The sequence below is a fragment of the Taudactylus pleione genome, unplaced genomic scaffold (assembly GCF_031769625.1).
Source record: "Taudactylus pleione unplaced genomic scaffold, aTauple2 ptg000203l, whole genome shotgun sequence".
Classification (NCBI taxonomy): Eukaryota; Metazoa; Chordata; class Amphibia; order Anura; family Myobatrachidae; genus Taudactylus; species Taudactylus pleione.
The window spans coordinates 170,027-182,624 of NW_028284605.1; the positions used below are offsets into that span (position 1 = coordinate 170,027).

Here is a 12,598-nt window from a genome sequence, read left to right on the forward strand (position 1 = left end):
AGAGCCACAGCGCGCGAGGAGCAGCAGCAGCCAGACCTGGAGGAGAAGAAGCCAGAAGGAAGGAGCATTCTTCAAGAAGATAAGGTAAGTCATGACTCACGAGACTTACTGTAGCAGTAGCGCAGGAAGTTGGCCCAGGGGCCCTGCCTATTTTATCAGTCCCAGTCCCCACAATTTTTGATGGCAGCCCTGGGCACTACTACTGGGGCACTGCATAAGGGACACTACTTCAGGGGACATTGCCTAAGGGGCACTGCTACTGGATACATTGCATGAGGGGCACTAGTACTGGAGGCATCAAGGTGCATATGGAATGGAAAGTAATGCTCCCAGAGTGACAAGAAACGGTGGTGCCATGTGGACACGCCCCCTTTTTTCAGTGGTGATGACCCTTGTGGCATTTGGTCGCAACCACTTTTATCTACCACATGGGGGGGAAGGTAGCTTAATTTTTCATCTTGCCCTGAGCTCCAAATACCCTAATTACGCCACTGCTATGCAGAGTTTGTATATTCTCTCTGTGATTGCGTGGGTTTCCTCCGGATGCTGCGGTTTCCTCCCACAGTCCAAAAATATAATGGTAGGTTAATTAGCTCCCAATAAAAAAATAATCCTAGTGTGTATGTGTTTGTAATTACATGTGATAGGGAATATACAGTAGATTGTAAACTCCACTGGGGCATGGACTGATGTAAATGGCCTGTAAAGCACTGCGGAATATGTGTGCGCTATATAAATAACTGATTGTGATAATAATAATATAAACTATTAGTATTCTAGGAATTAACCACTTCTACATTTCAAAGTGATGCAAGATAAAGAAGCACCTTAAACAAATAAAGGTTTGCAAACATGCCAGGGGGTAAATTTACTAAGAATCGAGATGGTCCCGATTTTCAAGGAGATTAATCTCGCTGGAACTCGCCAAAATTCGGGTGATTTAATCCCTTGTTTTTTACCAAATTTACCAACAGGCGATTTGAGGCTAAACGAGTTGGCCGATAGTGAAGTAGAACGGGCTATCTCTCCCCAGTATCTCGTTTTGCAGGAGATAACTCACCCGAGATTGCAGTGTTTTCTCTCTGCAAATCTCTCCCGAGCTAGCAGCCTGCACATATCAGTGAGATATGTGTTGGCTGCTTGTGTGTTAAGACTTGTAAAAAAGGGTTAAATGTTTCTTTTTTAAATTACGTGAGGTCCCCCCCCAAAAGACTAACCAGCCCCGGGCTTGCCAGCCAGTCCTGGTTCTTAAATTTACAGGGAAAAAATGTGTAGGGTTCCACTGACAATTTACGAACCAGCACCAGGCAGCAGGGACAGAGCTGGTTTTAAATATATGGAGAAAAAAAATGGCATGAGGTTCCCCGTATATTTAAAACCAGCCCTGGACCCTTTCTACTGCCACAGCAAGGGGAGCCCTTTAACCGGGCCCCCCAGCTTGACCGCTAGTCAGCCCAGGCCAGGGATCCCTGGGGAGTTGAGTACCCCTCCAATAAAGGGGTACCCCTCTCCAGGGCACCCTTGGCCTAGGCTGATAGCCCGCGGCTATCCCCGGCACCCTAGGGTGGTGGGTGCCGGGTTGATCGTGTATGTGTAATGCAAAAGAAATGGTTAAATATTGTCTTTAGCTGTGGAACAACACATCCCAGAAAGCCTCCCCCACATGCTGGTATTTGGAGAACCACAAATACCAGCATGTGGGCATTACAGGCCCGCTGGCACTTGTAGTTCCACAACCAAAGCAATACGTAAAAAACACAACATACACCGTGATAGTAAAATTTTATTATAACATTAATGCACACTCACACTCACTATTACACATACTCACCTAGTATCCGAAGTAATCCATAGGGAACCTATAAAAAAAATCCATACTCATCTCTACTATGCGTAGTTCACGTCCTCTTCTCCAAGTAGGCATCCAAAGGGTTAAAACAAAAAACTGGTGTTCCCGAATTCAAACGGACTGAGCAAAGCTATGTGTTTCCACATAGCTTTACTCCGCGCGAATGGCCGGGGCACACGTGGGCCCCGTCATTGAAGGAGCCGCCAGCCAATCAGCGGGCATCTCCGTCGGAGCAGCTCGCTAATTGGCTGTGTGCTGTCAGCGTGTATCCCCATAGACTTCTATGGGGAGAATTCTCCATTGAAGTCTATGCTGGGAACCGCAACATTCTATCTACTGCTGTAACCACAAGGTTAATTGAGGTCACCCTTGTGGTTACAGCAGTAAATACTATGGCGCAGTGATTTTGACAGAGAGTTTGCTCCTATCTCACCCGAGCTTGTCATCCCGATTCTTGGTAAATTTGAGAGATGTTATGATTTAGGTGAAAAGTACTTCCGATTTGGCCCGATGGTGATTTGATTCGAGATTGCTATGTCACCGGAGTTTTACGAGTGAGATGAGAGAAATCTCTCTAACTCACCCGACTTTACCTTTAGTAAATTTGCAAGCAGGAAAAAAATGAATAAATCACCCGAGATGGTCATCTCGACCTATCTCGATTCTTAGTAAATTTACCCCAGCGGTCACATATCTAGCATGAAAGTTATTTGTGCAATTCAAGTTAATTTAACAAACTAATGCAGCCCGCTAGAGGGTTTAATTGACAATAAAAAAAAACTGTATGTTCTACTTAGCCATCATAAAATGCTTTTCGGTTTAAATATGTTATCTATGTATACTGTATTTTCCCCCGGATAAAATTAATTCAGTGCTCACATCGGCCAGCTGCGAGGAGACACTTCCTGCATTCTATGGAAGAGGAAATTATTACAACATAAGATCGAAACAACAGCGTTCCTATTATAGTACTTACACACTTGCCGAAGCGGGCAGCGACAATGCAAAGGCGGGGACTCTGCTGTATTCGGCAGCATGTCCTTTGCTAATGACATTTCCCGTCAGCCCTGCATGTAGGATAGACAGAGGATGTCGCTGACGACCCACTGGAGTGTGCTTCGTAAGCGACATAGTGGGTACAGGATGCAATCGGGAAGCCGGCTGACATTATACCGACAGCCGGCTTCCCGACTGACATATCCCGGCGAGAGTTAAATGACCGGCGTCTAGATGTAGACGCCGCTCATTTCACCAATGGCGTAGACCGGAGCGAGCGGGCAGCTGCGCGGGGGGGGGGGTTAAGTTTAGGGCTCCCGGCAGGGACTTAGGGTTAGGCACTCCCCGGGAGGTTAGGGTTAGGCTAGGGGGAGGGAGGGTTAGGGTTAGGCACCCCCGAGGGGAGGTTAGGGTTAGGCACATCCCTGGGGACTTAGGTTTAGGCAGCGGGGAAGGGGGGGGTTAGGTTTAGGCACTTAGAGGGGGGATTAGGGTTAGGCACTTGGGGGGAGGTTAGGGTTAGGCACCCCTAAGGGACGGTTAGGGGGGTAGGTTAGGTTAGTTCATACTTACCTGGGGACGATCGGGATTTCCAGCGCTGTCGGTCTGCCGCTGCCGGGATCTGTTCCTCTGTTGGCCCGACGCTGCCGGGAATCGAACTGCCGGCCATGCGGCCGGCGGTATTTCATACCGATTCCAGGGGGTACACACTAGACGATGTGCCGGGTTTGTCAGTCTGATCCGCCGGATCGGGTAACATATCGTCTAGTGTGTACCCAGCATAAAAGTGTACAATGACCCCAGCCTGTACACAGCTTGCAAACATACAGTATACTTACAAATACAAATATGGAGCTTTCGGACTATCTGTTAATGTTAGTAACAGATGATTTAATACTGACATGCTGAAGTTGAAGAACATGTTTTTACTATAGAGCTAAAATTACAAACTGCTTCTACTGTAGCAACACTTATTTTAGTCAACTGTTGGTTTTTAGTTTACACACATATTTTGTTTATTTCTTCACTTTATAATTAACTTGACAATGTCACAAAAAGATATGGAGCCCTACTAACACATACAGAACAGTTATTGTTGTCATAAACATATGAACAAACACAATCGCGTCATTCCTACATGACAACTACTTATCATTTGAGTACCAAGTTCTCCTTCTTGATCTAACTATTTGCAAGATTAAAACACCTTTGTTGCTTTCATGTATCACTGTTAACAGAGCGTTTGGCTCTCCGAAACAAATTTCACCTCTGTAGATTATAATGCTTCTGACACGAGCCTTCTGTTGGTCCAGGAAATTGGATTTTACCCTAAATTGAACCACTGATTGACTTGCAATCATTTGAGTCACCAGTGTTATCCATGCCCACTGTGAATTTAAGGAAATCTTTTGCTGATACAGTATGTTCAAATTAATGTCTTGAGTTGTTTGACTCTCTTGACTGCATTCCAGTCTCTCCAAGGCTTATTATTACACATCTACAGAGAATTTCCATTGCAGTTGCAATATTTTGACATAGTTGTGGCCATATAACAATGCCCTCACTGCTTGGCTGCAACTGTAGATCTTAGGTAAAATCTAATTGATTCCAACTTCAGGTATACTATATCCCTCAGTGTTGGTGCACCTCTGATATCTGCAAGGCCGGCAACAGAAATGTTGGGGCCCGGTACATTAATGTCTCTTGGCCCCCCCCACCCTCACCACTCTCGCACCCATATATCCCTCACCAGCATGTGCCAATACCTGAGGCTGTCTCAGGGGTGGGGAGAAGGTGTGCAGTCCCAGTCAGTGGTGCTAATGTGCAGCATAGCGGCTGGTGCTGCTGCAGCTTGCTACATGTACTTGCAGGCCACACTGAAAGTTTGCTCCTACCCAGCTTGTCTTCTCCTGCTCCTCCTTGGTAGCAGTGGCATAATGACACCGCTGCAGCATCATTCTTTATTATGGCGCATACATAGCATCAGGTGACATCCTCAAGGGGGGACGGGGATGGGGAAAGGGGGGGTGGGGTGGGTGGGTTTGTCTTTTGTTACCTAGTTGGGCTGGGACTGGCCTGTACATCAAATAGTGTTTGGCGCCATGGTCCCTAAGGATTTTGGTTTTGTGTCCCCTCTTAACCTTGGGGCCCCTCTTAAACTCGGGCCCCTCTTAACCTCGGGGCCCCTCTTAACTTCAGGGTCTGGGACAGGTGTACCCATTGTACCCTCCTGTTGCCAGCCTGGATATCTGGCATCCTTTATGGAATGGAGATTGTGCTGTTAATAGTACCACTGTGGTTGAGTAGAACTCTCTGATCTTCCTCTAGTGGCATATATAACATTATATTGTGGGAAATCCACAAAAAAGGTCTCCCATGGATGTAAGTGGGGTCACTCCATATAAGACCGTAAAAGCAGCCCACAATAAATTTAAAATATGATGCAATGACAGGTTCAATATCTGTATTAAGGGGCTTCCCCATTGTTTAGAATTATTATTTTTCTAACAATTAAGCATCTGATATGGCCATATTAACATAGCTAATGAGTGTAAAATAGTTTTGCTGTATTTACCCAACAAAGGAAGCATTTGGTATTTTTCATGGACTTAGCAAAGCAAAATGTACTCCACATATAACATATACTTTGAAATACAAATAATGTAAAAAACAAGACAAACCATTCCTAAGACATATTCTTATCTATTGTATTTCTGTTCCTTTTGCTGGGATTTGAGTACATTTAAATGGCCTATATTAAAAATGTCTTGTTCAACAGATTGTCAGTTTGCTTGCAGCGATTCATGACAGCTCATGCAGTAAGTAACACAGCTAAAACAATGCTTTAAATGTACTGTTGTCATGACAACAATCGGATTCTGAATATGGCCTAATTTGCTAAATTATCACACTTTTCGCCTCTAGAAATGTATCTTAAGCGAAGAACATGCATGCATGAGGTGACCCTTACAACTAGGTTTGTTTTGTATTCACTTACACTTTTGCATTTAATCATGAATCACTTATGGTTAGGACTGCCCAGTTAAACCTATAAATGTCCCTTTTTTCATTAGCAAGTCCATGGTCCAGGCAAAATGTGCTATACTATGCATACAATGTGAATGCAAGCATTGGAGCTAGCTCCTTGATTAGGTGTAGAGCATCACAGGGAAGGAACAAGGAAAGTTGTGCAACCTAGTGTGAAATAAGAGGACAAAGGATAGCAGACACTAGCTGGAGTTTAGCAAAGATTGTTGATGTATACCCTAGTATAGGCCGTCCTATCTCATCATCACCCACCGGCACCTATTTGTCATTAAAGATTTGAGGCATATTTCTCAAAAACACTAGTTTTCGGCAGGATACCGGCAAATATTTAGTATCACCGCAATGTATGAAGGCTGTCAGATTTACAAAGCTCCATAATGTGAAGCATGCCAGGGGTTTTCCCCCGCAGCTAACGCTATCTGAAGATGGCATTGTGCTGCTGCAGCCTAGGAGCTACTCTTCGTAAAATTTACCGGCAATGGCCACCGTGCATCATTGGTTTGTAGATTGCGCATGCGCAGGAGTCCCGGCACAAGAATGAAGAGACCATCTTTTCACTCCGAGCACATTGCAGGGATGCCTCCCTGCATGTGCAATTTCACACATTTGGGCGGTATAATCGCATCCTACAATGTGATCATGGGTGCTAGTTTCGCACCCAGATAGCATTTCAAATGCAGTTATTGATAAATGGGCCCCACAATGAGTTACTGCAGGCAATAGCATTGTTAAGCCTTCCGCATGTTTACTGGATGTAAGGAAAACGCTCAAATGTACTTAGAACAATGGAATCTGACCTGGTGAAGTGGTAAGTAATTATTACCGCCAGTATAACCAGGTCAGTTGAGTAAGTCATATTAAAATTTGTTCAGAGCAGGGAAAAGAAAAGTAAGAAATCGCTTCCACACCATTGGATGGCAGAGAATATCAGAACGCTGCCATTGAATGGTAAAACTGCTACCATTGAAAAAAAAAAATATTGTTGGTTATCAAACTTTTCCTGTCAATGGACATCTCTACTGCAGCTTACCACGCCCCTCTGTTGTCCCTTAATAGCAGGCACAATCATAGAGCAGAATCATTGCTAGGGGGAGAGTTAGGTACTAGTGGGAGGGGAGGAACTATGGGGAGGGTTAGAGACAGGAGTAGTGTATTCACTAGGGGTGTGCACCGCCCACTTTTCGTGTTTTGTGTTTTGGTTTTGGATCTTTCTTCGTGTTTTGGATCTGGATTGGTTTTGCCAAAACCACCCTTCCGTGTTTTGGGTTCTGGGTTTTGTGTTTTGGATCTGTATTTTTTTTAAAAAAGCATAAAAACAGCTAAATCACAGAATGTGTTGGTTTTTCTGCTCCTATGCTATTATTAACCTCAATAACCTTAATTTCCACTAATTTCCAGTCTATTCTGAACACCTCACACCTCACAATAGTGTTTTTATGTCCAAAAGGTTGCACCGAGGTAGCTGGATGACTATGCTAAGCGACATGAGTGGGCGGCACAAACACGTGACCCATCTAGGAGTGATACTGCAGTGGCAGACAGGATGGCAGTTTGAAAAACTAGGCCCCAAACTGTACATAATGCAAAGAAAAAAAAGAGGTGCAAGATGGAATTGTCCTTGGGCCCTCCCACCCACCGTTATGTTGTATAAACAGGACATGCACACTTTAACAAAGCAATCATTTCAGCGCCAGGGTCTGCCACACAACTGTGGCTGAAATGATTGGTTCGTTTGGGCCCCCACAAAACAAGCTGGCAATTAATCTGTCCCTGCACAAACTGGCTCTACGGAGGCAAGATGTCGTCCTCATCCTCCTCATCCACCGATTCCTCACCCTCTTCAGTGTTGTGTACATCCTCATCCTCACAGATTATTAACTTGTCCCCACTGGAATCCACCACCACAGGTCCCTCTGTACGTTCTGGAGGCTGGTCTCCCTGGAAGAGTTGATAATTCATTTTTATGAACATCATCTTCTCCACATTTTGTGGAAGCAACCTCCTACGTCTTTCGCTGACAAGGTTCCCGACTGCACTAAACACTCTTTCGGAGTACACACTGGAGGGGGGGCAACTCAGGTAAAATAGAGCCAGTTTGTACAGGGGCCTCCAAATTGCCTCTTTTTCCTGCCAGTACAGGTATGGACTGTCTGACATGCCTACTTGGATGCTGTCACCGATGTAATCCTCCACCATTCTGTCAATGGTGACAGTATCATATGTAGTGACAGTAGACATGTCAGAAATTGTTGCCAGGTCCTTCAGTCCGGACCAGATGTCCAAACTTGGTCCTGCCTGCCCTGCATCACCGCCAACGGGTTGCTTAGGATACCTAAGTTTTTTCCTGGCAGCCCCAGTTGCGGGAGAAAATGAAGAAGGAGCTGTTGACGTGTCACGTTCTGCTTCAGCTGACAGTGTTTTCACCAGCAGGTCTTTGCACCTCTGCAGGCTTGTGTCGGCCGGAAAGAGAGACACCACATAGGCTTTAAACCTAGGATCGAGCACGGTGGCCAAAATGTAGTGGTCTGATTTCAACAGATTGACCACCCTGGAATCCTGGCAAAGCGAATGAAGGGCTTCATCAACAAGTCCCACATGCCGAGCGGAATCGCTCCGTCTTAGCTCATCCTTCACTTTCTCCAGCTGCTTCTGCAAAAGCCTGATGAGGGGAATGATCTAACTCAAGCTGGCAGTGTCTGAACTGACTTCATGTGTGGCAAGTTCGAAGGGCTGGAGAACCTTGCACAACACGGAAATCATTCTCCACTGCGCTTGAGTCAGGTGCATACCCCCTCCTTTGCCTATGTCATAGGTGGATGTATAGGCTTGAATGGCCATTTGCTGCTCCTCCATCCTCTGAAGCATATAGAGGGTTGAGTTCCACCGCGTCACAACCTCTTGCTTCAGGTGATGGCGGGGCAGGTTCAAGAGTGTTTGCTGGCGCTCCAGCCTTCGGCATGCAGTCGCTGAATGGCGAAAGTGGGCAGAAATTTTTCGGGCCACCCAAAGCGTCTCCTGCACGCCCCTGTCGCTTTTCAGAAAATTCTGCACCACCAAGTTTATTGTGTGAGCAAAACATGGGACGTGCTGGAATTTGCCCAGATGTAATGCCTGCACAATATTGGTGGCGTTGTCAGATATCACAAATCCCCAGGAGAGTCTAAGTGGGTTAAGCCACTGGGCGATGATTTCCCTCAGTTTCTCTAAGAGGTTGTCGGCGGTGTGCCTCTTACTGAAACCGGTGATACACAGCGTAGCCTGACTTGGAACGAGCTGGCGTTTCTGAGATGCTGCTACTGGTGACGCTGCTGCTGTTGCTGCATAAGTTGATACATCTACCCAGTGGGCTGTCACAGTCATATAGTCCTTAGTCTGCCCTGTTCCACTTGTCCACATGTCCGTGGTTAAGTGGACATTGGGTACAACGGCATTTTTCAGGATACTGAGGACACTTTTTCTGACGTTTCTGTACAGTCTCGGTATCGCCTGCCTAGTGAAGTGGAACCTAGACGGGATTTGGAACCGGGGACACTCTACCTCCATCAATTGTCTAAATCCCACTGCACTAATGGCGGATACCGGACGCACGTCTAACACCAACATAGCAGTCAAGGCCTCAGTTATACGTTTTGCTTCAGGATGACTGCTGTCGTACTTCATCCTCCTCGCTAAGGACTGTTGGAGGGTCAATTGTATAGTAAAAGTAGTGGTGTTCCTACTTCCTCTCTGGGGTGATGAACGACTCCCAGCAGCAGCAACAGCAGCAGCAACAGCAGCAGCGGCAGCAGGAGGCGTAGCAATGCAGGATCCTCCGGAGGAATCCCGGATAGGAGAGTCAGTCATGCCAGTGACATGGCCTGCAGGACTACTTCCGATCCTGACTAAGGAGGAAATTGACGAGGAGGGAGTTGATGGTGTGGTTTGCAGGCGCTTGGATACAACAGGACAATGGGATTTAGGTGTCCCTGGACTGCTTACGGTCTTAGCCAAAGTTTCTGAACTTGACAGTAACTTTTTATGAACGCGCTGCAGGTGCCGTATAAGGGAGGATGTTCCTAGGTGGTTAATGTCCCTACCCCTACTTATTTCACCTTTACATATGGTACATATGGCAAGACGGTTGTTGTCTGGATTTGGATAGAAACATTGCCAGACCAAAGAGGTGGAATGTTTGGTCTTCTGCCCAGGCATGACCGTGATGGGCTTTTTCATCCCACGGACAACAACTGTCTCCCCCGGAGCCTGATTTAAACAAACCACATCACCATCAGAATCCTCCTCGCCAACTTCCTCCTCAGCGCCAGCTACACCAGTATCCTCATCCTGTTGTACTTCAACAGTGACATCTTCAATTTGCATATCAGCAAGTGGACTGTGGGTGCTCCTTTCAGCACTTGCAGGGGGCGTGCAAATGGTGGAAAGAGCCACCTCTTCCCGTCCAGTGCTGGGAAGGTCAGGCATCGCAACCGCCACCACACTTGGACTCTCCTTGGGGATTTGTGATATCTTCTTAGAACGCACAGTTCTTTGCTGTGCTTTTGCCAGCTTAACTCATTTGATTTTTTTAGCGGGAGGAGGGCTTCCATCGTCATGTGAAGCTGAACCACTAGTCATGAACATACTAGTCATACTAGTACGACACACACTAGTCATAGGGAAAGACCTTAGCCGTTCCTTGCCACTCCGTATCATAAATGGCATATTTGCAAATTTACGTTTCTCTTCAGATGATTTAAATGTTTTTTTTAAGGTAATTTTCCTGAACTTTGTTATTTGGGATTGTATGTGGCCTCTACTATGACACTGGGCATCGGCCTTGGCAGACGACGTTGATGGCATGTTATCGTCTATGTCATGACTAGTGGCAGCAGCTTCAGCACTAGCAGGAAGTGGTTCTTGATCTTTCCCTATTTTATTTTTATCGGAGAAAGTTTGGTCCTCCATTTATGTTATATCGATTTGATATATACGTGCGGCTAAGGCGCACACAAACACAGAAAATATTTTTTTATTTTTGCTGGAGAGTAGTGCACTTTGTGGGTTATACCACCCTTTAAGAAATGAGCCAGCCGGCTCTTTACTTATGGGACACAGGCGCACGCTTGGCGCTGCTCCTTTGTTGATACACGTGCAGCCACAGTGCACACAATTCACAAACACAGAAAATATTTTTTTATTTGGTTTGGAGTGTACTTTGGGGGTTACAGCACCCTTTAACGGTGAAGCCAGCCGGCCCTTTACTTATGACACAGGCGCATGCTTGGCACTACTTTGTTGATGCACATGCGGCTACTGCGCACACAATTCACAAACACAGAAAATAATTTTTTTTTGGGTTTGGACTGGAGTGTACTTTGGGGGTTACAGCACCCTTTAACGGTCAAGCCAGCCGGCCCTTTACTTATGACACAGGCGCACGCTTGGCACTCCTTTGTTGATGCACGTGCGGCTACTGCGCACACAATTCACAAACACAGAAAATATATATATTTTTTTGCACTTGGGGGGAGCACCCCTGATGGACAGAGCACCCCCTGGACAACACTACAGCACCCCTTTAGGACTGGGACTCTCGCAGCCTAAACCTAACCCTCCCGGGGGGAGGGTGCCTAACCCTAACCTCCCCTGGGGGTGCCTAACCCTAACCCCCCCTTCCCCTAGCCTATCCCTAACCCTCAAGGGGGGGTGCCTAATCCTAACTCCTCCCTGGGAGTCGCTAACCTAACCCTCCTCCCCCGCGGCTGTCCATACCCGCAGCCCGGCTTACCTTCATTCGGTATGCTGGGTTTTGGGCTCCCGGCGTAGGGATAATGACAGGTGTCGGGATTTCGATGCCTATCATTAGTCCCCTGTCAGGATTGCACAGTCGGGAAGCCGGCGGTCAGCATTTCGACCGTCGGCTTCCTGACTGCATACCGTGTATAAGGTGTATATGAAACATAAATGAAATTCATCTATATACACAAACTTTTGTTGGTGCACAAATTATTAAAAATATTCTATAAAATTATCTTCAGGCTGTGTGTATAAGGTGTATATAAAACATAAAAACATTCTGTGTTTAGATTTGGGTCCCAATCCCAAGATATTTATTTACTGTATGCAAATATTCCAAAATGCGGAATATTCCGATATCCAAAATACCCCTGGTCCCAAGCATTTTGGATATGGGAGACTCAACCTGTATTCTCAGGCTGATATTTTTCCTCTCAGACAAGGTGGCTGCTGTGACTGTTGTTTTTACTCCCTTGATCCTAACACAATAAGAGTTTCTTGTCTTACAAAATCTTACAAAAACACTTAGCTTAGGCAAGTGATGCCATTAATCGTTTTACATTAAAATTATATAATTTTAATTTGAGTATTACTGTAATGGATTTATCTCTTATTTATTACAGGAACTCACCAACTGTGAGGTAACATTTACCATGTTTTTTTTATAACATAAATAGAAAAGAAATAAATCATACACAGGGAACCATTGTCTTTCATCTGTCTTCGGTCTCAGGTCTGCAGTTTTATCTCCGTATATTAAGCACTTTTCTATTTTATCTGTGTTTCGATCTGCCTGTCAGTCTACATTGTATGGGTTGTTCATCCTGTAGTGCGGTATCTGTCACAAGTTTTTCTCAATCTTCTTTTCCTTTGCCTATCATTGTATAATTTATAAATCTGTTTTATCGTAATGTTTTGTCTTCATTTTTT

At 45.6% G+C, this 12,598-nt stretch overlaps 1 protein-coding gene across 1 annotated transcript in view; it reads right to left on the reverse strand.

Annotated features, from left to right (window-relative positions):
• The window catches only part of LOC148518028 (seizure protein 6-like), a 597,080-nt gene that overhangs the window by 148,781 nt on the left and 435,701 nt on the right, over positions 1-12,598 (reverse strand). The gene's annotated exons all lie outside the window — the stretch shown is intronic.